Raw genomic sequence first — 26,173 nt, 5'->3', positions numbered from 1 at the left:
TATCACATTTTGTCTGCCTTGCCCTAGTGATTACCTGAGACACTGCCCCACCAACTTTCAGGCACACTCAAGTCACTTCCAGTCGCTTTTCTACACAAACAGCCTGACTTAGCTCATGCTAAGGACTTTCATAAAATCTCTCAAAGGTTCACAAAAACAAACTAGGAGCATTTGGATTCAGCATGTCCCCTACCTCTGGCTAAGCAGCCCTAAGCCTGGCAGTAGTGCAAGCCAGCCTCAGTTCACAGATTGCCTTCTCAAGGCACTTCTAAGGCCAGTGCTGGGGGCAGCCAACTGCACATTGCTTTGTGGCTCCTACCAGGTGGCCCCCAGCAGGGCACAGGCTGCAGCTAAACTTGGCCTGCAAGTGGGTCCCCTTCCACGAGGCTCAAGGGCTGGCACACCTGGTGGCCAGCTTCAGACCAAGCTAGAGTATCACCCAACCACCTCCAAGGATGACAAAGCTAAAAGGTAGACTCACCAGAAACCAGAGCTCCACTAAAGCAAAACCTGATCTGTAGGATCAGTCCTTGAACTACAGCTGCTCCACCATAGTCATGACCAGTCCATATAACCAATCAGCCCAAGGGTCATCACTCCCATTGATATGAAAATAGCAATCAAGGCTCAACTACAACAGGAGGGCACACACAACCCACACAAAATACACACCTGGAGCACCCAGGTCTGGTGACCACGGAGGCTGCACCACTGGGCCCCACAGGACACCTACTACATAAGGCCACTCTACTAAGACTGGGAGGCATAGAAGCCCTACCTAATACATAGAAATAAACACAAGGAGGCAGCCAAAATGGGGAGACAAAGAAACATACAAAAATATTGTACCAAATAATAGAACAAAACAAAACTCCAGAAAAAGAACTAAACAAAATGGAGACAAGCAATCCACCAGATGCAGAGTTCCAAACATTGGTTATTAGGATGCTCAATGATCTCAGGGAGAACGTCAACAAAAAGATAAGAAAGATAAAAGAGAAGAGATAAAACATAAAAAAGAACCAGTCAGAAACAAAGAATACAATAATGGAAATGAAGAATATATTACAGGAAATCAATAATAGATTACATGAAGCAGAGGGTCGAATAAGTGAGTTAGAAGATAAAGTAGCAGAAAACACCCAATCAGAAGAGCAAAAAGAAAACGGAATCCAAAAAAAATGAGGACAGTTTAAGGGGCTTCTCGGACAGCATCAAGTGTACCAACATTCACATTATACGGGTACCAAAAGGAGAAGAGAGAGAACAACAAATTGAAAACCTATTTGAAGAAATAATGACTGAAAACTTCCCTAACCTGGTGAAGGAAATAGACCTATAAGCTCAGGAAACAGAGAGTCCCAAACAAGATTAATCCAAAGAGGCCACCACCAAGACACGTCATAATTAAAATGTCAGAGGTTAAAGACAAAGAGAGAATCTTAAAAGCATCAAGAGAAAAGCAGTTAGTTACCTACAAGGGAGTGTCTATAAGACTATCAGCAGATTTCTCAACAGAAACTACACACCAGAGGTATTGGCACAAAATATACTACATGATGAAAAACAAGGACCTACAACCAAGATGATTCTACCCAGCAAAGCTATCATTTAGAATCGAAGTACAGATAAAGAACTTCCAAGACCAGAAAAAGCTAAAGGAGTTCATCACCACCAAACCAGTATTACAAGGAATCTTAGAGGGATGTCTTTAAGATGAAAAAAAAAAAAGAAAAATAAGAATATAAAACGGCAATAACTACATACCTATCAACAATTACATTCAATGTAAATGGATTAAATGTTCCAATCAAAAGATGGGGGGGCTGATTGGATAAGAAAACACGATCCTTACATATGCTGCCTACAAGAGACTCACTTCAGGTTGAAAGACACATACAGACTGAATGTAAGGAATGAAAAAAAATATTTCATGAAAATGGAAACAAGTAAACAAACAAAAAATGCTGGGATAACAATACTGATACAGACTTTAAAGCAAAAACTTTACAACAGACTAAAAAAGGACCTAGTAATCTCACTTCTGGGTATTTATCTGAAGAAATCCAAAATGCTACTTCGAGGGGACATGCTCATCCATATATTCATTGCAACATTATTTACAATAGCCAATATACGAAGGCAACCTGTGTGCCCCTGAATGGATGGATAAAGAAGAGGTGATACATATATACAATGGAATATCACTCAGCCATTAAAAAGAATGAAATCTTGCCATCTACAATATGAATGGACCTAGAGGGTGTTGTGCTGAGTGTAGTAAGTCAGACAGGGAAAGACAAATGTCATATGATTTCACTTATAAGTGAAACCTAAAGAACAAAATAAACAAACAAATGAAACAGAAACAAACTCATAGATACGGAGAACATTTTGATGGTTGCCAGATGAGGGGGTGCGATGGGTAAAAAAGAGGAAAGGATTAAGAAGTACAAGTTGGTTGTCACACAGTGGTCATGGGCGTGTAGGAATATAATCAATAATATTGTAATAACTATGTGTGGTGTCAGATGGGCACTAGATTTATAAGGGTGATAGATGGGAGGGGGCAGGGTGATAAAGATGAATGGATTAAGAAATACAAATTGGTAGTTACAAAATAGTCAATGGGATATAAAGTAAAGCATAGGGAATATGATCAATAACATGGTAATAACTATGTATAGTGCCTGGTGGGTACTGGACTAGTCAGGTGGATCAATTTTTAAATTATATAAATGTCTACTATGCTGTACACCTGAAATTAATATAAAGTAATATTGAATGAGAAAAAATTAATAAAATAAAATGCAAAAAATAGTAAGAGATTTATTAAAAGTGGTAGAACACTGAGGAGCTTAACAAAATAAATGTGAATCTCTAGGCAAATAATCTCTTTATAAAAACATCAAAGTTGGCACAAATGAATAAAAACATTAAAGAGTTAAAAAATAATAGAAGAGGTGGAAAATATCTACCTCCAAAAAGTTAGCTGTTAAAATAGTTTAATGAGTGAATCTCTATACCCCTTTAAGGAGGAGATAATTTCCAGCTTATAGCAACTATTCCATGGTACAGAAAATGAAAAAGCTATTTTATAATGACAAAAGAACTCATGTATCAAAGCCAGACAGGATGATATGAAAACAAAAGCCAATATTACTTACATACATGTGGTAAAAATTCTAAATAAAAATAGTAGCAAATCGATTCCATCATAACCAAGTAGGTCATTTATTCCAGGAATGCAATGATGATTCAATATTTAAAAATACATCAAAGCAATTCACTACAATATGGACAAAAGAAAGGAATAAATCCCACCGGAGAACCTCAAACAATAAAATCCCAACATCTATTTCTAATTAAAACAAAACAAGACTGATAGCATATTGAGTCAAGAAATGTTCTTGACTCAATATGGAAGCTATAAGAAGAGTAATCATCATATTCATGGTGAACACTAAAATAAGAAAAGCACACCCTTATCTCTTCTATTATTCAATAGTGTACTGGACTTTGTTTTCTTTTTTTTATCAAGTTGGCTTATAAATCAAGAAAACAAACAGGATTGATATAACATTTAAGAGGAAATGAATAAACTTTAAGAAACTGATAGTTGCCTACTCAATCATACTTTCTTCCTTAGTAAAAAATCAGTTTTGTCCAACAGATAGACAAACATTAAAGTAATTTCACAAGTAGTGATGGCAAGGTAATAAGGGAACATACTCCTATTTGGAGGGTATAAATTGGTATAACCTTTTTGGAGGGCTGTCTTTCCTTGACTATTTAAATCTTAAATGTGCAAACATACTGACCCAAGAATTTTTCTTATCAGAATCTACCCTGGACATATCCTTACATGCAGACAGACATATAAGAGAATGTTCATTGTGACTTTGTTTGTCATAGTCTAACCATGGAAACAACCTAAATGACCATCAGGAAAGGAACAGTTAAATCAACTAAATAAACTTCCATACTAGCCATTCATTCACAAATATTTACTGAACACCAATTATGTACCAGCCACTGTTCTAGGTCCTGGCGATACATCAGTGAACAAACTCTGAATGTACGGTCTAAATTATAGTGGAGGAAGACAGACAATGAATAAATAAATCTATTATATGTTTGCCAGGTAGTGGTAGGTGTTAGAAAAATAAAGCAGGTTAAGGGGACATAGAGATAGAGATAAGAGAGATAGAAATAGAGAGCTAGAGGGGGGGGGGGAGAGAGAGAGAGAGAGAGAGAGAGAGAGAGAGAGAGAGAGACTGAATGAGAGGGTGCAGGAGATGGAGAGGAACAACGGAGAGTTTTTGATGAGGCATATTTGGATGGAGACATGAAAGAAGTAAGGGCATGAGGCAACTGAATACCTATTAGTGGAGCTTTTCAGGCAGGAGACATAAATGGAATTGTATTCAGTATGTTCTAGAAACATCAAGGCAGATTGAGTGTGAAAAGAAAGAAGTAGGTAGGGAGAATGAGATTGGATGCTGTGCATCTATTAAATTAATGACATAAGTATATATGCCCCGGTACAGATAGTCTGCTGGACTACCAGACTAACAAAAAAGTTGCAGAATATTACATACCTGTATGTTTTATATTACACACACACACACACACACACACACACACACACACACGACAAAGCTAAAATGTCCTATATGCATACATATACATATAGAAACACCTTTAAAAAAAAAATGCTGAAAAGGATACATTCCAAAGAGGAAATATTGATTTCTCTGGAAAGAACTCTGGAATGGGGAAAGCAGTCAAGAGGATTTTGGTACATCTATTTTTAATTTCTTTATGATTAGAATGAATACATGTAGTATTTGTTGAATTAAAAACTAGATGAAAAAAATAATGATCATTTTTAACCATCCAGCAAAACTTTGTATCCCTAAAGAATGGGTATTATTGCTACATTCTTCTCCAGGTGAACTCTTTGAAATCTTACAAGTAAATTTCCCTATAAATGGTACATGAGTATGATAATTACTCATACAGACTGACTGTTTCTGGACAACTCTATAAGAAATAGACTCTATAAGAAGGTACTTGTGTACCTTCCTTGAAAGACAATCCTTTAGATGGATACAGATAAGTTGATGATTCACTATTCCCCTAAATCATACCTGAGTATATAAGAGTGAGGAAAGGTGATGTACATAATCTAATGATTCAGTATGGATGGCCCTACCAAATAAATTTTCTTATTGCCAAGTATTTCATAAACATTGTGTATAGAGACAAGGATTACACAGATAAATGACACAAAAACCTTTTTAAAACCATGCCTTCTTTAAGTTTTCTATAGACTCTGTAGCAATACCTATGACTCCTTTCTAACAAAGTCACCTTTTCCATTAGAGGCATTTATTTTAATTCCTTCAACCTGGCACTCAGACATTTTGCAACTTTGTTGAAATACTTCAATAATTTTATTTACAACACTTCCAATAATTAATTATCTTAATTACAAAAAATCAAATATGTGACATTACCTGATTTCTAATTTGCAATCATTGGCATTACTGCATGACACGAATATGTTAAGTCAAGTTTTATATGAATTTATGTAAGCTGTAGTCCTCTCAAAATTATGGTCCCAAAAATATAATGTTCAAATTTAGATTCAAGTCTAGGTTCCTGCCAGTTAACAGCTACATACATGTCTTTGGAAAATTTATTTCACCTCATTGCACTTTAGTTTTCTCACCTACAAACTGGGGAGATAAAAATCTACCTCTTGGGTCATAATTGTGGGACTCACATTTTTTTTTTTTTGTGGTAACCACAATATATTAAGTGATTACCTAATATATGTGAAAACGCTTAACCCCATTATTGGCATTTATATTGATTCCCTTTCCTATAACATAACATAGATAAAACAAAAAGGAAGAAAAGAAGGAAAATGGCAGGAGGAAAGCAACAGTGGTCCACAAAATACTTTTAAAAGTCACAGTGAAGAAATTGGCTAGTGAACTACTTGGCTGAATTAAAGCAGAATTTAAAAAAAAAAAATTCCAGAAATTATAAGTTGGAACAAAAATTTTCACCACACCTCTCTGCATATCTGACCTTTATGGTAAATTACCCATCTTTTAAGTTCATTCAACAACAACTACAACACACACACACACACACACACACACACACACACACACTCTTAGGGTTTTTGAACCAGACAAGATCATTGTAATTTTTGACAAAATGTAAGATGTAATCATGTCAAAAATTAGGATAATTCTGCTAGGACCACAAGGCAAAAAAGACATACCCCATGCCCTCTTAAGGGTTTGTGGGTTTGGAGATACTCATAGAAGACTTCCCAGGATATTTAAAAAGACTATTGAAAAATGGGGGGAAAGAGATATTGTTCCTTTAAATGAACAGAAAGGAAACCCCAGTGACACATGGACGATGGTGTCCATTTTGTTCTGTATCTTTTTCACAGCCTCAGATTCAGAGCATATATGAACTTCTGTGGCACATTTAGGAGACTAGTGTCCTAGTAAGAAAACTTGGGCGCTAAACAAGAGAGGGGAGAATGGTGATTAAGAGAGGGAAAAAGTGAAGCAAGGACCAAGTATAAGACCAATCAAAATTTAAGATGTAATCTTGTAAAAATTAGGATGATTCTGCTTTTCTATGCATTCACTTGTATAGTAAGAATAAAAATTCATATGCAAAAAAAATAGGCACTGCACACTGTCATTGAAACACTATAATTATCTTATTAACCACTGAGAAATACTCCCACCTACCGCTTGCTCTGATCTCACACCCTCTAAGTTCTAGCTCCTTGCTCCCATCTCCTTTCACTATCCAATCTAATCACAGCCATTTGGACTATTGAAGCAACGTGGTAGAGGGACTCAAACCATGGTGCAAATGCAGACAAGTCCATTCTGCTTTAACAACTACACTTGGCTAAATTACCTTGAATGCACTGTGGCCCAGGCCCTTGCCACGTGATTTATCTTCATCTTTGAATCTTCACGTGTGGAAGACACTATTATGATCTTTATCTTAATAGTGAAGAAATTGAAATGCAGAGAGGTTTATTACCAGGCCCAGGGTCCTTCAGTTTCATATATGGTGTTTATGTCTCATCCAAATTCCATGATCATAAACACTACTATATATTTATATATAGACTTTTATTCATTCAACGATTATTAAGTAATTACTATATGCTAGGCACCGTGCTTGGCACTCAGAAATCCAGGTTGCAAGGTAGTGAAATTGGACAAGATTTATCCAAATTGAGGTTTTACCAGGCTGGTGAAATGTAGACTGGTGGGGAATTGAAGATACTTTCAAGAGAGTAATGGAAAGCATGGCTCATGCAATTTAAAAGGAACGAGAAAGGAAAGAGACGGGGGAAGCTGATGGGAAATAAGGGAATAGGGGAGCAAAAGGCTGGAGAAGAAAAAAGGATTTTAATGGTTATCATGTGAGAGAAATGGAAGAAGTGTTCCATCCAGGGTTGGGATGTAGGAGTTAATAGTTTGGGATGTGGACACATTCTGTAATTAGGTGAAAGTCACTGGGGACAAGGAGACGGGAATCCAGGGGCCAGAGTGATTGCAGCCACTAGAGGGAGAAAGCAAAAGTGATCTAAATGCTTAGTCGTTCAGTGCATAAGGGAGAATAACAGTGAAGTAAGAGACGGGCAGGAAAGAGGGAGGGCAGTGGATGGGAATAATGAGAGCCTTAAATACGGAGCTTTATACTGCCTTTTACCAAAGAACCTACATCTAATATTTTTTTATTATTGTAACAGGGCTAACATTTAAAATATACTGCCTATATGTGTTTTTCCTTCTGTCCCCAGCAAATCATGTTTTCCAGCAGATATTTTGACATTACAACATCACGGAAGGAGGTTAGGACAATTCTTTCCTGGGCTGGAGAAGGACGTGGCACAGGAAGCCACTATAAGATCAGAGGGAATGAAAGGCTGCCAGACCTGACCTAGTAGATGGTGGGAACACACGAGAGAGCAGGCAGGATTAAAAGGTCAGATGCACAGGTTGTTTACTTTCCCATTCTGGGGAGGGGCAGGGCATGAGGCAAACATCTAGGTAGGTATAGGAAGCTCAAAAGCACTGGGAAGTCTGGTTGGTGGCACGCTTCCATGCGTGTTGTCTGAGGAAGCATTTCACGTGCCCACACCTAGCATTGTGCCACATGCAGGAGAGGCACAAGAGGAGAAAGTGGTTGGGTGGGTGGGGTGAGTTAGAGCTCTAAGCCCCCATGCAGGGAATCCAGAAGTTTCCATACGCCCCCAGGAGAAGATGACAAGGTACTAATAGGACTGGGGGTGGGACAGAATAAATACAGTGTGCAGGGACTTGGTGAGCAAAGGCAACTGGCTGGGACCAGGGGTGTCAGCTGTAAGTGCTTGCATGGCACCCATATGGCAAGTTGTGGACACACAGACTTCAGCGGCCACCAGTACTGAAAGCAAACCAAACCAGCCACTGCAGAGCAGGGACCCACGAAGGTCCAGAGGATGTGGATTGGTTATGCCACCCTCATTTGTCCCACTAAGAGATCATGGAAGCCCCATCTCCCATACAACCAAACGCCACTTTGCACCGGAAAAGGGGGAGAGGAAGACATGCAAAAGATTGAAATTGAATATTAATTTGAAAAAAACAAAAACAAAAACAACCATTGAGCTATTGAAAAATACGTTACTTAAATCAGAAGATAATGTGATACAATAAATTGTCAAGTTTAAGGTCTGCCTTCTCAATTCTCCCAAGTCAAACCCTTTACAAACCCCACTACTCAAGGCAGATCAGCTCACGCAGAGGACATTAGGTACCCCCATTTTCTTGGTAAATATGAATCAAGTGTACAAATTTAGTTTCATTGTAAATGTAGTTTCAGAAACAAAAAAGTATTTTTCTAAGTCAGCATTATTGGTAAGTGTTAAAATACTTTTAAAAAAATAAATTGTTTTTCAGTTAAGGTTGACATTCAATATTATATTAGTTTCAGATGTACAGCAGTGCTTAGACGTTTATATAACTTACAAAGTGATCCCCCCAATTAGTCTAGTACCAACCTGGCACTACACAGTTATTGCAACATTACTGACTATATTCTCTATGCTGTACTTTACATGCCCATGACTATTTTGTGCCTGCCAATTTGTGCTTAATCCCTTCACATTTTTCACCCTGCCCCAACCCTCTCTTATTTGGCAACCATCAAAATGTTCTCTGTATCTATGAGTTTGTTTCTGTTTCATTTGTTTATTTTGTTCTTTAGATTCCACACATAAATGAGATCATATAGTATTTGTCTTTCTCAGTCTGACTTATTTCACTTTCTACAATACCTTCTAGCTCCATCCATGTTGTTGCAAATGGTAGGATTTCATTCTTTTTTTCATGGCTGAGTAATATTCCATTGTATATATGTACCACTTCTTCTGTATCCAGTTGTCTATTAATGGGCACTCAGGTGGCTTCCATATCTTGGCTATTGTAAATAGTTCTTCAATGAACATAGGGGTGCTATATCTTCCTGAATTAGCATTTTGGAATTCTTTGAATATATACCCAGAAGTGGAATTGCTGGGTCTAAGGTAGCTCTATTTTTAATTTTTTGAGGAACCTCCATACTGTTTTCCATAGTGGTTGTACCAATTTGCAATCCCACCAACAGTGCATGGGAGTTCCCTTTTCTTCATATTCTTGCCAATACTTATTGTTTGTTAATTTATTGATGGTGGCCTTTCTGACAGGAGTGAGTTTATATCTCATTGTAGTTTTTATTTGCATTTCTCTGATCATTAGTGACATTGAGCATCTTTTCATATGTCTATTGGCCATCTGTATGTCCTCTTTGAAGAAATGTCTATTCAGGTCCTCTGCCCATTTCTTAATTGGATTGTGGGTTTTTTTGGTGTTGAGTTGTATGTGTTCTTTATAAATTTTGGATATTAGCCCTTTATCAGATGTGTCATTGGTGAATATATCCTCCCATTCAGTAGGCTATCTTTTTGTTTTGTTGATGGTTTCCTTTGCTGTACATACACTTTTTAGTTTTATGCAGTCCCATTTGCTTATTTTTTCTTTTGTTTTTCCTTGCCAAGGTAACATATCAGAAAAACTATCACTAAGAGCAATGTCAGAGAGTTTACTGCCTATATTTTCTTCTAGGAGTCTTAAGGTTTCAGAACTTATATTTAAGTCATTAATCCATTTTGGGTTTATTTTTGTATATGATATAAAAAGATGGTCTAGTTTCATTTTTTTGCAGGTATCTGTCCAGTTTTCCCAGTACCATTTATTGAATAGACTGTGTTTACCCCAATGTATATTCTTGCCTTCTTTGTCATAGATTGAATAACCATATAGGCACGGGTTTATTTCTGTGCTCTCCATTGATCTATGTGTCTGTTTATGTGCAAGTAACATGCAGGGTTTTTTTGTGTTTTTTTAAGTGTGTTTTTCCAGGGCTCATCAGCTCTAAGTCAAGTTGTTTTTGATCTAGCTGTGGAGAGCGCAGCTCACAGTGGCCCATGTAAGGATCGAACTGGCAACCTTGTTGTTTAGAGCACCATGCTTTAACCAACTGAGCTAACCAGCTGCCCCAGTAACATGCTGTTTTGATTACTATGGCCTTGCAGTATAGTTTGATATTAGGTCGCATGATACCTCTTACTTTGTTCTTTCTCAAGATTGCTGTGGTTATTCGTTGTGGTTATTTGGACTTTTTTTTTTTTTTTTTTTTTTTGGTTCCGTATAAATTTTAAGATTAAAATACATTTAATTAGATTTCCCATACCTCAATTTCATTTTATTACTTCTAGCCATACACCAGTACATCATAAACTAAATCTTCCCTGCTTTTAGATTTTTTTCTTTGCTGCTTTTTATTATTCGTAGGTTGCATTCTTTCTTAAACTGATGTACCTGAAGTTGCTTGTATTTAGCTTCTATGATCTTTCCTTTTAAACGAATCCTCTTGTTTCCTTAATTCTATTTTCTTTTCCTGTTCTACATGTCATTTGTTCACTTTTAAAACCTTTCAGGTTTAGAAGTAGCAAGAAAGAAATGCCCGGTTCATGATGTCTCATTAAAATAAGAGCCGAAATTATATTTGACATGCCACACATCACACATCAGCCTTCTCAGCTATTAAATCACATCATAAATGCCTGTAATACGATTTCCACTATCAAATCTCTTCCCTTCCTTCTTAATATTTTCAGAGTTAGATTTGCGTTTAGCTCCTCCAAAATCTGCTGTACAAAAGTTCAAAAGACTACCTTTTGTCCCATCAATTTCTTGCAAATGTTAAGATTTCTTTGTACAAAGCAACAGTTTACACAGTAAAATTGAGTGGGGCATATATGGGAAGTCTCTGTATCTTCTGTCTTGCTTTGAACCTGCAGCTACTCTAAAAGAAAAAGAAAAGAAGAAAAACGTCTTAGAAAAACTGAGTGGGAATCGTTCCAGAGCTGGAAACTCAAGCTTCACTGTCGTAGTGAAAATTCCAGTCCTCTCATTATTCCCAGTGAAATCTGTTTCAGCTTTGCTTTTCCTCCAAAATGATGAACACTTATATGTGTTCTTCCAAAATGAACCATTAACACTCTTTTCTACCCTAGATCACAAATGCAACTCCATCCTCATTTGAAAAATAATTAAGATCCTCTCTCAGAAGCTTCCAAGAGATTAGCCATGAAAATACATTTTAGCAGGAAATGAAAAATCAGTATTATATTCATTGGAAGTAAAACATATAAAAGGAGGATTGCTGATCCCAATGACTCTCATGTTTTCACAAATCTGGAAGTTCTATTTATTACAAGAGAGAGGAGTGAAAATAATGAGGCGTAGATGGGCCTCCGTCTAGCCCCCACCAGGCACCTCCCCAAGTGATAGATACTGGGCCTAATTATTCCAACCTGCCTGTTGAGTGTGGAATTCCCACTAGGCTTGTCCTGGAAATCACCGACAACTTCAAGGATGGAGAAGGGAATACTGAGGAAAAATCATCCCTAATAATCACTTCCATGTTACAAAGACAAATAAACAGTAAAGAGGTCTGTAACTTTCTAAATCTATTAGAATATGTATATACAACATTTTCATCAGTATTCCCACTAACATTTCCTAAGTCCAAAACAGTATATAAATCATACTGGCGGTGACAGTGTCAGAATTGTTATTCATATTTTTTTCTGATATGTCACCTTGGCAAGGTAAACAAGAGAAAAAATAAACAAATGGGACTACATCAAACTGAAAAGTTTTGCACAGCAAAGGAAATTATAAACAAAACAGAAAGACAACCTACTGAATGGAGAAAGGTATTCGCTAAGGGGTCAAAATCTAGAATTTATAAAGAACTCATGCAACTAAACACCAAAAAAACTAACAATCCAGTTAAAAAATGGGCAGAGGACCTGAATAGGTATTTCTCCAAAGAGGCCATACAGATGGCCAATAGACATATGAAAAGATGCTCAACATCACTAATCATCAGAGAAATGCAAATTAAAACCACAATGAGGTATTACCTCACAACTGTCAGAATGGCTATCATCAATAAATTAACAAACAAGTGCTGGCAAGGATGTGGAGAAAAGGGAATCCTCATGCACTGTTGGTGAGATTGCAAATTGGTGCAGCCACTATAGAAAACAGTATGAATGTTCCTCAAAAAATTAAAAATAGAGCTACATAGACCCAGCAACTCCACTCCTGGGTATTTATCCAAAGAATTTCAAAACACTAATTCAAAAAGATATATGCACCCCTGTGTTCACTGCAGCACTATTTACAATAGCCAAGATATGGAAGCTTCCTAAGTGCCCCTCAATAGATAATTGGATAAAAAAGAAGTGGTACATATATACAATGGGATATTACTCAGCCATAAAAAAATATGAAATCTTACCATTTGCAACAACATGGATGCTAAGTGAAGTCAGTCAGACAGAGAGAGACAAATATGCTCTCACTTATATGTGGAATCTAAAGAACAAAATAAAGGAACAAACAGAACAGAAACAGACTTATAGATGCAAGGAACAAGTTGATGGTTGCCGGATGAATAGGGGGTTTGGGGGTGTAGGTGAAAAAGAGGAAGAAATTAAGAAGTACAAATTGGGTTTTACAAAGTAGTCATGGGGCTGAGGGGTATAGCATATGAAATATAGTCCACAATATTGGAATAACTATGTATAGTGTTAGATGGGTTCTAGATTTATCAGGGTGATAGATGGGAGGGGGAGGTGGGCATGGTGAAAAAGGTGAAGGGATTAAGAAGTACAAATTGGTAGTTACAAAATAATCATGAGGATGTAAAGTAACACATAGGGAATATAGTCAATAATACAACAATAACTATGTATAGTGCCAGGTAGGTATTAGGCTATTCAGGGGGGGTCACTTCATAAATTATATAAATGTCTAACCACTAAGCCATACACCCAAAACTAATGTAAAATAATATCTAATGTCAGCTGTAATTTAAAGATTAAAAAGAGGGGGAAGGTGAAGGGGAATAAGAGGTTCAAATTTCCAGGTATAAAACAAGTCATGGAGATATAATGTACAGCATAGGGAATATAGTCAATAACATTGTGACAGCATGGTACGGTGTCAGATGGTTGCTGGACTTATCATGGTGATCTCTTCTTTAGGAATATAAATGTTGAAGAACTATGGTGTACACCTAAAACTAGTATAATATTGTATATTAGCTATATTTTAATAAAAATATTTAAAGAAATAAAAATCTTTTTACCCATTACTTATGATGACATTAAGAGAATGTATAGCCAGTGTACAATTGTATATAATGGATATGTTCTTGCAAAATGGCTTATAAATTATTTTCTGCTTAATTCGTCTAAATGTTTGAGGAATCCTTTATGTCACTCTCGATTGATTTTCAATTCTTCTTTATTTTGGCATCGCTTCCTAACAACAGTTTTATATTTTTCTACTCCCAGAACCTATCAGGTTGTTAATGATCTATAAAAAATCCACTTTTGCAACCTAAAGAATTCACTCTTAAATAAATGTCACAGGAACTCCTTTGTTAATGTGAAATCCCTTTGAAATACTTTCAATTAGTTTCATTCCATGTAAATTTTGTAAATCCCATTTTCTTAATGCAAACCAGAATGATTAGGAGACCACACATATGGCTGTGATATTTTAAAGATATCCCTGCTTCTTCTCATCACTTGGAGCAATGCATATGGGTCCCTGTTATGACCTGATGAAGAGAATAATTCAGGGCAGTGCACCTTTGCCCACATCCCATCCGTCAGAGACAGCAGATCCCTGTCATTTCTAATGGATTATTGAAAACTTGCCCTTATTCCCTTCAATATTCTTCTCACAGAAATCATGAGGTCACAAAGAAAGTCCTTTAGGGTATTTAGGTGAAAATCTTTTTTTTTTTCTTTTCTATACATAAATTAAGTTATACTAAGAGGATCCATTAGTTCTGTGTCATTGCTATAACTCTTCCCTGGCCGGCACTCAGTTTTCAAAGGACAATTCAGTACCCACTTATTTAAGGACAACTAAACAGTAGTTAAATATTCAACTCTATGGCAAATGCTAAGTAAGAAATGGCAGTGAGAGAGAGATTAATATAAAATGTATTATTCTCCAAGAAGTGTATACGCTGTATATCTAAGGGAGGCAAGAAAGATACACTTTCTTCCTCTGTAGGTTCTTGTTCTATGATTGTGTTTCCTTTTGCTTCACTGGGGGAAGAAAGAGAAAAATTGGAAAAGGTATAAAGTAGCATATTCCCAAAATGACTCACCACTTGACAAATTAGGAAAAGCACTAAAGTATAAATCCCTTCTCTTTCTACCCTAGATTTGGAGCTGACAGTTTTACATAAATTTCATACCACATATCGAGGTTTACGTCCTTATGGGTTTCCTAGGTTCTGTTTGCCATAGTTTGTAACCCTTACTTTTCTTAGCCAGCTTGAAGGCCTAAATATTTAGATTTTTGGTGTTTTTTTTTAAAAGCATCTCTCATGCAGGGTGTCATGCAGGGTCTCTGGTCCCACTCCCCACATAAGAATGTGGGATATGATGAGGCCAAAAAGGAACACCCATGGTGCCATGATAGGGGAGTCATACCACTATATTCTTGCTGGCAGCTGAGTTGGAGACACCATCCGCAACCTGCCGTCCACTTCTCTTTGCCAACCAACCTCACTTGCTAGCTGCAACCCACCATGCTAACTGCAAGCCGCTCTTGCTAGCTCAGCCACCATTTTCTTGCTAGCCCCCATTTGCTGCTAGCGTTGCCATGGCAGTTATATTAGTGGCCAATGGCTCACTGGTTACAGCTGATGGCCAACTAGCCACAGCTGATGGCCATCCAATCACAGTTGATGGCCATTTACTACTCAAGTGAGCACCTTTCCATGTGAGGGCAAAAGCCTGGAAACTGCATTCCTGGCTGTCCCCACAACATCAAACAGAAAGTAAACAAATTCCCCCAAATTAACAGTATTTCACAACACAAAGGATAGGATTGGCACAATATTCTGATATTTGTGTGTGAATAGTATATAGTTTTTTCTACCTCTGAGTCAATTATTGCACTTAAAACCAACATCAGTAAGAAAGGCTTGTTTTCCTTAGGGCTCCTTATAACTACTGGCTCATTTGGAAAAAACAAAAAAACAAACAAAAAAAACACCATATATATATAATTATAGGTAGGTCCACAGAAAGTTGCAAAAATATTTTGGAGAGGTCCTGCATTTCATTTACCCAGTTTCCCCTAGTAGTTACATTTTACATAATTACAGTAAAAAATCTAAATCAGGAAGTTGACATTGGTACAATGTGTGTTTATTGTGTTCATGGTTTTATGCTGTCATGCAGGGTCTCTAGTCCCGCTCCCGCACAAGAACACAGGATATGGTGAGGCCAAAAAGGAACACCAACGGAGCCACAGATAGGGGAGTCATACCATTATATTCTCGCTAGGGGCCGTGTTGGAGACACAGGAAGCAGGAGCCACATGATCCACAACCTGCTTTCTGCTTCTCTGCCAACCGACCCCAGTTGCTAACTGCAATCCGTGCTTACTAGCTTAGCCATGGCAGTTATATTAGTGGCTAATAGCTGACCGGTAACAGCTGATGGCCAACTAGTTACAGCTGATGGCCATCTACTACCCAAGCCAGCACCTTTCTACGTGCGGCCGGGAGCCTGGAAACTGCTCTCTGGGACTCTGTCCACATATATGCCATTTTATCATATGTGTTTATTCATCTAATACTACAATCAAGATACAAAACTACAAAGATCTCACTAATGTTCCTCTTTGTAGTCCTACCCAACCCCACTCCCTTCCAACTCCATCCCAAAACCTGGCAACCATTAATCTGTTCTCTACCTCTGTAACTTTGTCCTTTCAAGACTGTTATATAAATGGGGAGGAGATTCAAGATGGCGGGGTAGATAAACACTGTGCCTGCTCCTTTCCATGAACACACTAAATTTGCAACTAAATTATAGAAAAATCAACCTGGAGAATCATCTGAAGTCTAGCTGAAAAGAAGTTTTATAACTAAGGATATAAAGACGAAGCCACACTGAGTCTGGTAGGAGGTGCATTGACTCACAACAGGCCTCACACCTGCGTGTGGTGGATGTGAATCAGGAGGGAGATCCTCAGCCATGGAGGTTCCCTCCTAAAAGCTAGGGACTGCAGCCCCACACTGACCTCCCCAGGCTGGAATACTGGTGCCAAAAAGAGGAGCCCCCACAACATTTGGCTGTGAAAAACAGTAGAGATTCCAACGTTCGGGTGGGATGGAATGCTGCGGGAAACCCAGGCGTCCTCTTAAATGGCCCATGTGCATATGCATTCACTCGCAGGCACTCACCTTGGACTCCAGCGAAGGGGCAATGACTCAGGGGGCATCGGAGGCATACAGGTGGGCAGACTGAGGTGTGTGGCTTCAGAGCAAGGGCTGGAGGACAGCCACAATTTTCCCTATGTGGGTTCTTGCTCCCATGCTGCAGGCAGAAAGGCACCATCTTTCCTACGTTGAGCCTGCCCCCTAAGCTTACAGCCAAATTTGAATCTGATTGGCCTGATGAGCTCCATTGCTCCACTCTGCTGACTCACTGAGACCCCACCCAACTTCCTCAATGCAGGAAGCATTTTCTCACCAGTAGCCAGCTCCGCCCACATTGCACTTTTCTTGGAAAACTATCAGAGTCCTGCAGGCCCCAGGTGGGCAGTGACAAGCCTGGGTGTGCTCTGAGACTTGCTGAGTCGCTCCAGGCTCAGCACTGGCACCAAACCAGAATCTACATTAACCTTGTGACCACAACTCTTCCCACTCTAGTGACTCGCTGAGACCTTGCCTCACCCAACTCGTGTAGCACATGAGGCTTTATCAATGGCTGAAACTTCAGGGAACCAGCAGGTTGCAGCAGGCGTCGGGGTGTCCTGGCATTTTGCAGAGCTACTCCAGGCCCAGTACTGGTGGCAGCCATCCTCAGTTCCAAGTGTGGCCTCTCCCATGTGCCTCCAGGATTAACACAGGCAGCAGAGAACTACGGATCACTTTGATGCTCCTACCATGTAGTCCCTGGCCAGTCACAGACAGTGGGTGACCTGGACCTGTACCAGAGCCCCAGGCAAGAGGATCCAGAATCAACATACTTGGAGGTTGGCTCAGACCACAGTAGAACATAGCCCAATTAGCCCCACAAGTGGCACACTCAAAAGGCGCTCTCAAGAGGCATGATAGCCCACTGGGGTGAATCCCACTCTGTGGGGTAAGGCCCCTGCACAGCAGCCTGTAAGCTAAACCCCACAGCCAATCAGCCTGAGGGTCAATCTCAGAGAACATGACGGTTTCCAGATTGGGGGGGACGTGGGGGGTTGGGGGTGAGTGAAAAGGGAAAGGCATTAAGAAGTACAAACTGGTTGTCACACAGTAATGATGGAGATGTTGGGTATAGCATGGTGAATATGGTCAGTAATATTGTAATGACTATGTGTGGTGTCATATTGGTACTAGATTTGTTGGAGTGATAGATGGAAGGGGGTTGGGGGGCAGGATGAAAAGGTGAAGGGATTAAGTACAAACTGGTAGTTACCAAATAGTCATGGGGATGTGGGGTGGAGCGCAGGGAATAGAGTCAATAATGTGGTAGTGGCTGTGTGTGGTGCCAGATGACTGCTGGACTGGTTGGAGGGATCATTTCTTAAGTTGTGTAGGTGTCTAACCGCTATGCTGCACACCTGAAATAAACATGAAATAATATTGAAAAAAATGTAAAAATAAAAACAACAAACAAATAAATAAACAAGCAAATATAAAACAAGCTCATAGATACAGAAAACAGATTGGTGGTTGCCAGAGTTGGGGATGCCAGAGGTGGGGTGGGAGAAATGGGTGAAGGGGGTCAAGAGATAAAAAGAAAAAACAAAAGTATCACGTTGTATACCTTAAATATATACAATTTTATTTGTCAAGTATACCTCAATAAAGCTGGAAAAAAACTTAAAAAAAAATGTCTTCATATTGGAAGGATATTAAGTTTTACCTATAAAATAATTTAGCTATAAAATTATTTTGGAATTTCATTAAAAGCATTTGCTATACAGCATATTGAATTAAGTATATTGCAGGGAAAGTTTTCACATAGTGTTTTTCATTTTTAATAACAGTTGACAGACAATATTATATTGGTTTCAGGTGTGCAGCATGGTGATTGGACATTTGTATGGCTCACCCCGATAGGTCTGGTGCCCATCTGACACCATACATAGTTGTTGCAATGTTGTTGACTGTATTCCCTGTGTTGCACTTTACATTGTCTTCACATTGTATTTAAAAAAATAAAATAAATAAAATAAAATAAAATAAAAAGACTTATACAAATGGAATCAAACAGTATGTAACCTTTTGAGACTGGCTTTTTTTTACTTAGTACAAGGCCCTTGAGATCCATCCAAATAGTTTCATGAATCAATATGTGTTATTTTTTTTTTGCTGAGTAATAGCCATTGTATGGATGTAAGACTCGTTCATTTTTGTAAGACATGCTGTTAGATTTTGTGATTAGTCAATATCAAAATATATACAGCTATATATGGAAGGTGTGTTTGTGTGTGTTCTAAAGATGAGGAAACATACCTTGGGGAAATGTTTTTAATCTTTATACTATTAGCCTTAAAATCTTATTATTTTAGCTTCCTAAAAGTAATGCTGATTCCAACCCATTACTCACATACCCAAAAATACACTGGGGGAGGTTGGTATTTTAAGCAGTGTAAAATAGTGTAGTGGGAACTAGGAAATGAGCTTTTAATTAAAACACCACCAGAGACTCCAAATGATCATAAGATGATACAACGAATCCATAAATGCAAAGCTTCTGAGACTACAAAGATAAATAATAGAGCTTGTACAGGTACAGCTTGAGGCTTTGGGGATGCTAACACACAACTCAGCTCTTGGTTCCATTCTCAAGACAGGCTGAGCTAAGGTGCTGCAGAAATTGTTACTCTAAAAGTGGGCAATAAAGATCTTAGGGAACTTTAGATAATGGCTTTTTAAAGGCTCCATTCCATTTACTCAAACCCTGACCTTGCTAAAGTTGAAGCAAAGATGAAGAGTTTGGTAAACTCTACAAAGAAATATACAGAAAATTAGAAAATCAGCCTACTCCACACAAAAATAAACTAGCTGGGCATGAGTCCAAGAAAACCCACTCAGATTATAACAGAGACTGGTGCAAACATTTTTAGCAGCAACACAGTTGTATCCCGGGAGGCAGAACTGAGGCCCTTGACCTCAACTTCCAAACGAGAACTTGACTACGTCTGGGAACAAAATTTGAGTCACTGCCAACTCCATGTGCAGCAATAATCTAGAGGAAGATCATTTACTCTGGGCTTTCATTTTTCATAGGCCAGATTCAATATTAAACTCCGATATTTTTATCGGTGTTCTATATCTGAGCACCATAAGCCTTCTGAAATGCTTTCTAAATGAAAAGATTTATATATAACACAACATGCAATTTTTTATTTAAATAACTAAAATTTATTTGGAAATTATTTAAATAATGAATTGGCCTGTCATTATGTAGCTAAATGGAGCCGTAATGACAAACGTATTGTCTGATATGAAGAAATACCAGTGTGCATTTGTGAATATCAAATTAGAAAATTAAAATGGAAATTTCTGGCACATGTATTTTTAAAAAATGAAAAAAAATACATGTATAAAATCTACTCCATAGCTTCTCAGTAGCTAAACCTTTTTAATTTACCACAAACTGGAATAAATAAAATCAAGATCACAGAACTGTAGTTAAACATTTTAGTAAATGTGCCATGTTTATTTGCATTCTCTTTCTTTTTTTATATATTGTATTTCACTCTGATAAACATTGAAGCTGGTGGCTGGTGGATACGGCATTGTGTTCCCCTTTTCTGCTTCTTTTCAATGTAAAATAAGTAACAGAACCGGTATTGGAGTTCTCCAGGTGAGAGGACTGAGAAAACCAAATGCTGACCATCTGTTGAGGCAGAACAGGCCGACCCTGTCCGGAATTGCTCTTTTCCCAGGCTCCAGGGACAAGCAGGCCGCCAGCACCTGCTGTTGGTTTGAGAGGTCTGCTTAGAAGAAAGTGTAGTGTAGCATCAGCACATGGCTCCGAGGCTTCTCCATATGCAGCTGCCAGAACCAAAGGTGCTTTTGGAGAAGATGAAAGGCAGGAGCGGTGGGGCAGGAGAGGCACACAGAAGTGTCACCCATGCAGAAATTAGTATCCTCCTCCACATCAGGGCCTGGGAATGCGAATGTGTGTGGGCATGTGTCTGTGTTGCTCTAAACTAGTTATTTTATTAGCAGAGGCCAAATGACTTAAACAAATAAGTCGTTCGACAAGAAACGAGGCTTCACAAGTATAAGAAACCTAATACAAACACAAACATACTTTACAGACTGAGCCCTATATCTCTATGCATTGTCCATGCAGAGCTGTCACCAATCCATGTGGCATCATTTGGTATTGCTAAGTAATTGTCAGACTGGTAATGCTACATCAATAGTTATCATTGCATGAGTGACAAATCCTTATACATCTTTATTTTGATGATCAGTAGAATAAGAGATAAAAGAATTTCTCCAGAAGAAAAAAAATATGTAGCGAGTCACAAAAAATTTCGTCAGTTTTTCTATTAAGTTATTTTGGTTAACATCACATTACAATTCACTTACTATTGCAACATTATTATTACCACATCAGTTACTAATTGTTAGGAATGCCATTATAAATTTTTTAAATTGAGTATTATGTAGAGGTCCTAATTACGACCTACAAGTAAGGCTCATAGGACTTTGTTATACTGACTCCAATAGTAACCACCAGTTTCCCCAAAGTGGTTTTCAGTTGAAAGTTGGTTAAATAGAGATCCAAGGAAAATACATAAGAAAACACCGGTCTTGAATATATCATGAAGGCCCCAATAAGGAAATCGTTTTATTTGTGTTCTTCCACTTTTCTCCATACTAAACAAAAATATATAAGAAGGCCCTCACTCTTTCATGGCTTACATACTATTTATATGCTATACTATTTACATCATGAGCCCTATACCCAATGTACAGATTGTATTTCAGCAGCCAACAATCAGAGTCTCCACATAAATCGACTGAAGAAGCCAAGACAAATGACTTTGACAAGGTTTAAAATACATCTCCAAATAGATCCATTCTTGGAAAGTGTCTGACTACTGACTTGGGGAGTAATTCCCAGAGTTGCCATGCTCATGATGGTGCATCAGTCTCCTATAATTATAACTGGGCCTTGGCATCCATACCTGTGCCGTAACCCAGATGCCTTCTGTTATGCTAACACGACTCAAGAAGTAATGCAAGCATAAAGAGAAAGAAAATGTACAAAGATGCATGACTTTGGAGTCATGATTATTCTCGGACCTGTCCCATCGAATCTGAGTTCACTAATGGCAAGGAGATAGGAGTACTGAAGACCTGATAAGGAACGAGTCAGGGAACCCCAAACTTAATACTACAAAATCCCGTACTAACACCACACAACGTGAACCAGAAAGGTAGGAGCTCCCTCAGTGTACTTCTGTACCAGCAAACTTCATTAGTGACTACACACTGAAATTTTGCTCCCATTGAAGTTAAATATCACATTCTCACTTATTTATATTTGATATTTAGAAGCATATAAAGGAAGGGAACGAGTAGGCAGAAAGGAGAAAAATAAAAAAGCAAAGTGAGAGATTTAAAGGAAAGCGTAGACACCAGAAAAATCACAGATTTTTAATAAAAGTCTCTCAAATTTAATTTGCATAGCTGTTGTTGTTTTTTGTTTATTTTCAATTTTAAAAAGAGGCTAAATGAAGAGAAGGCTGTAATTGCCCCAACCCTGCCTTCCTTCCAGTCTTGTGATGTAGTGGGCATGGCAAACACACTGAGTGTGTCTTGTTAGCTGCTTCCTTTCAGATACAATCTTGGCATTTACTACTATCAGTGCACTTGCATATTTCCAAGGTCAACTTGGACACCCATGCAGACAAGGCCTCTGCTAGGCTCAATAACCCTGGAGAATTAAAAAACACACACCTATTCCTCTGGAATGAAGGGGATTGGTCAGTGCAGAAGGAACTGGATGTCACTCTTTTGGTCAAAAGCCTTTGTGTCTAATACAACAGATTATTGAAGAGTGAAATATGATCAGGGTATTCATAGCATAAAAGCCTTTCCACTTTATGAAAGTGCAGCTAACAGGAGTAGAAAATATAAAACAGAGCTACCCCACATTACATTTCTTAAAGATACAGAAATGCTCTCCACTGACTGAACCTTCAGTATGTAAGCATTGCTCTAGAAATACAAAGTCGGTACATGATGAGCACATAGGCATTGCTATGGATGACAAAATATAAGGTGTCATCAACTAGCCTCAAAGTTACCAATGTGGGTCCTCTGATACTATGTTGAGGTCACTGTCAGAAAACAAACCTGATTTTAAAGAAAAACCTGTGGTGAAAATATTCCTTCCCTAAAGAAGTGCATTGTGCCTTCAATGGGGTAGGACCAGGCCAAAGGACTCTCTCCCCTTTCTCTCTGCAACTCCCTGATGGTGCAGTCACATCGTCCCTCTGTAATGTGGAAGCACTCTGAGTGCTTTGATATTCAAGTCCTGAATATCAAATCTGTGTGCATGGCCAATTTGCTCATAATTTCATTTCATTATATCTTAGGTATTTTGTCTGGGACCTAGTAAATTCAACACAGAATTTACTTCAGAAGAGGCAGGTAGTATGATGGTTTTATGAGTAGAGTCTTTGGAGTGAGACAGATAACCAGACAGTGCTGGGTCATGGCACTGACTGCCTGTGTGACATGGACAGGTTATTGTCCCCAGGATCCTGCTTCCTTGGGTTAATAATGCCTACTTAGCAGGTTATTATGACAGTTGAGGACCAGAAAAATAATATGCCAAGTTCTTGGTACACATCTGTTAAAGGTCTGCTGCTATTATTGTAGGTGATTTTGTATATTCAAGGAAAGAACATATTCAATGTTTTTATATTTTATATAAATCATAAAAAGCATATTAAAAATCAATCAACAATAAATATATTCTTAAATTCATAAAACATTAATGTTAAGGCCCTAAAATAAAATCATTGTTTGGAGAGAGAAATAATTAGATGAAAACAATTACATATATGTATTTACAAATACAAAAATAACTGAGCATAATATGAATAGAGATCATTTCTGGGAGATGGGATTAAAAGTAATTTATATTGTCTGCCTTTTGTTTATCTATCATTTCCAAAATTTCTACATTTTCAGTGTTCAGGCTATTGTCTCAAGCAGAGCAGACAATTTCAGAACCATCTCTGTCTTGGTAGGAGAAACCTTTTAAGTTTTACAACTCCTTTTAACTTTTTTTCCCAACTCCTTAACTGAGGGAAGCTTTAAAGCCTCTTTTTCTTTTGTACAGTGAGGAAAGAAACAGGACACTAACGTGCTCATTTTTTCATGCCTACATGCACAAACTGGCTTTTAAATAATCCACTTGAAGTCCATCAAACTAGTTATTTTAAACCCTTTTGCTGTGGCAGTTGGATGTATCGGAATGAACATATTGAAATTTTTATACATAAAAATTATGTCATTTATATACAAAGCAGCTCAAATTGTTATTATTAAATGCATAAAATAGTCAAAATATCAACTTTTTCTTTTTTGTGGATTTCTGACATACTTTAAAAAAATAACTTGAAATCAATTAACACTGAAAAAGTTAAAACAAGAATCTCTCAGGACGAACTAGTACCTTTCTAATTAAATCAGACTTTAAATTTTGATTTGTTTTCCAAAAATAGTTTTAGTTGTTCACAACATCCATGCAGACAGCTCAGGGTGGCCCCTATATAGGAAGCAGCTCAGAGGATTTGGCAGGGATCCAAGATACAGCTCACGTGCTCAGGACACACAGGTGACAATCAAACCTATCTTTTATGCTCAACTCCCTTCCAGGTCAATGGATCTGCCCACAACATGTTTGGTTACTGGTCATAGTCTTTGGCCAGGACTAAAAGTTACATCTAGACTCTAGACAACATGACATTACCAATAGGTCACAGGAGAGCAAATCTCATCTCATCTAATATGTCATCACATTAAGAAGGGATTTAAACAGATTTAAAAGAAAGTATTTTTCTCTTCTAAGAGTCAGGTACAACATATACCAAGCAGCACCGAGAGTGAAGCAACGTGCTGTATATGTAAGAGGGTAGTAAGACAAAATAAAAATGGACTCATTTTCAGACCTTAACGTGTCCTGTTCTTTTCTTTCACTTGTTTTCTATGGATTTAAATAATCTCTTAAGTGGAACAAAGTTATAGCCTGTCACATTAAAAAGTAAAAGTAATAAGATGAAGCTTATAATACATAGGACATAGAACCTGCTTCATCTTCCTGGCTGGTTCCCTATAACGATAAAATCTCCAAAGGGCAGCAAACATTTTAAAGCTATTAAAAGTTAAGGTCTGCCAAGGGAAAGTGATGGCTCTGAGCATATATAAAGATCATTAACCCAAGACTTAATAACCATCCATTTATCTAAGAATATTTCTCAGTCAATATTATTGAATTTCCACTTTGTGAAGACACAAGCATGATCCCAAAGGGAAACAAAAAAAAAATGTCCTTGATCAAATAAGTTTGAGAAATAGTTCAAAACCACAATGTACTTCAGTATATTAAAGAATGGAAAGTCTTAGAGCAAAGTTTAATATAACATGTCTCAACTTTATTGAACCACAGAACCCTTCTTTGGCCTTACACTTAACATCTGTAATGGGTAGTTTTATGTATCAACTTGGCTAGGCTACAGTAGCCCAGTTATTCAATTAAACACTAGTCTTGATGTTTCTGTAAAAGTATTTTGTAGCTCTCCTTAACATGTATAATTAGATAATATTAAGTATAGGAGATTACCCTCCATAATGTGGGGGGGCTTCATCCAATCAGCTGAAAGACCATAAAAACAAAACAGGTTTTCTTGAGGAAGAAGAAATTCAACCTCAGGACTACAGCATCAGCTCCTGCCCACGAGTCTGCCTGCCTGCCCCACAGTTTTCAAGCTTGCCAGCCTTCACATCACATAAGCCAGTTCCTTGGAATGAATGAATGAATGAATGAATGAATGATACTCATATAAATAAATAAATGTCTTTCTTTCTTTCTTTTATTTTTTTATTTTACTGACTCTATTTCTCTGGTAGAACTCTGACTGATAAAACATCCCCCCAAAACCAATATTTCACATAACTTTCTTTAGGGAACACAATAAATTTCCCTCTTCTATAGTAGTAAAATCTGATCTTTCACAGCATAAGTAATCAGATACCAGGAGCTGCATGCTGGAACCCCACTTAACTTAGGGATATAATGAATATTGTTAGTTACTGCTCAGTATCTTCCCTACCAGCACCCACACCCACACACAAGCGGAAATTGTTAAAGCCCTAAAAGTAGACGCTGACTGGCATAAACCAAACCTTGTAATCTCTTCCCCTTTGTCTCCATGACTTG

General features: G+C 37.9%; 1 protein-coding gene across 3 annotated transcripts in view; it reads right to left on the bottom strand.

Moving 5' to 3' along the window:
* CAMK4 (calcium/calmodulin dependent protein kinase IV) overlaps positions 1-26,173 on the bottom strand; it is a 203,258-nt gene that overhangs the window by 156,562 nt on the left and 20,523 nt on the right. The window lies entirely within an intron of this gene.

Source organism: Rhinolophus sinicus, chromosome 3, assembly GCF_057876585.1.
Source record: "Rhinolophus sinicus isolate RSI-liver-muscle chromosome 3, RSI-T2T, whole genome shotgun sequence".
NCBI classification, from domain to species: domain Eukaryota; kingdom Metazoa; phylum Chordata; class Mammalia; order Chiroptera; family Rhinolophidae; genus Rhinolophus; species Rhinolophus sinicus.
Note: the sequence above shows the minus strand (reverse complement) of the source record. Positions and strands in the feature narration are given on the sequence as shown.